Genomic DNA, 425 nt, shown 5'->3' with positions numbered 1-425 from the left:
CGGACTTTCTCGTCTTATCAGATTCTCTAATGCAGATATTTGTTTTGTGTTCGTGTGAGCACTTTTAATAGCAGGCGAGGCTGGAAACCCACCGAGCGTCGGTTGGGGCGCCGATTTCCATCTCTCTTTCTATCTTGGCCATCTCTTCACTCCGTCTTTGTGGGAAATGTTTGATCTTGGAGCTGAACAAACACTGTTTTGTTTGACGTGATGAATTCAGCTGTCGGCGAGGTACGATATCGTTGTATAATCTGAGATATCGGGTGATGGTCTGTTAGCATTAGATTTGCATTATAAAAAAGCAAAACGTAGTGGAGACTTTCAAATCGCTAAAATATACCACTAAATATACAGGAGATGAAAGAATATTAACTAAATATACTGGTAATTCATTTTATATTGGAAGGTGAACAACAGGAGCTGCT

The sequence above is a fragment of the Penaeus monodon genome, chromosome 25 (genome assembly GCF_015228065.2).
Source record: "Penaeus monodon isolate SGIC_2016 chromosome 25, NSTDA_Pmon_1, whole genome shotgun sequence".
In the NCBI taxonomy this organism is placed as follows: domain Eukaryota; kingdom Metazoa; phylum Arthropoda; class Malacostraca; order Decapoda; family Penaeidae; genus Penaeus; species Penaeus monodon.
This window is presented reverse-complemented; position numbering follows the sequence as displayed.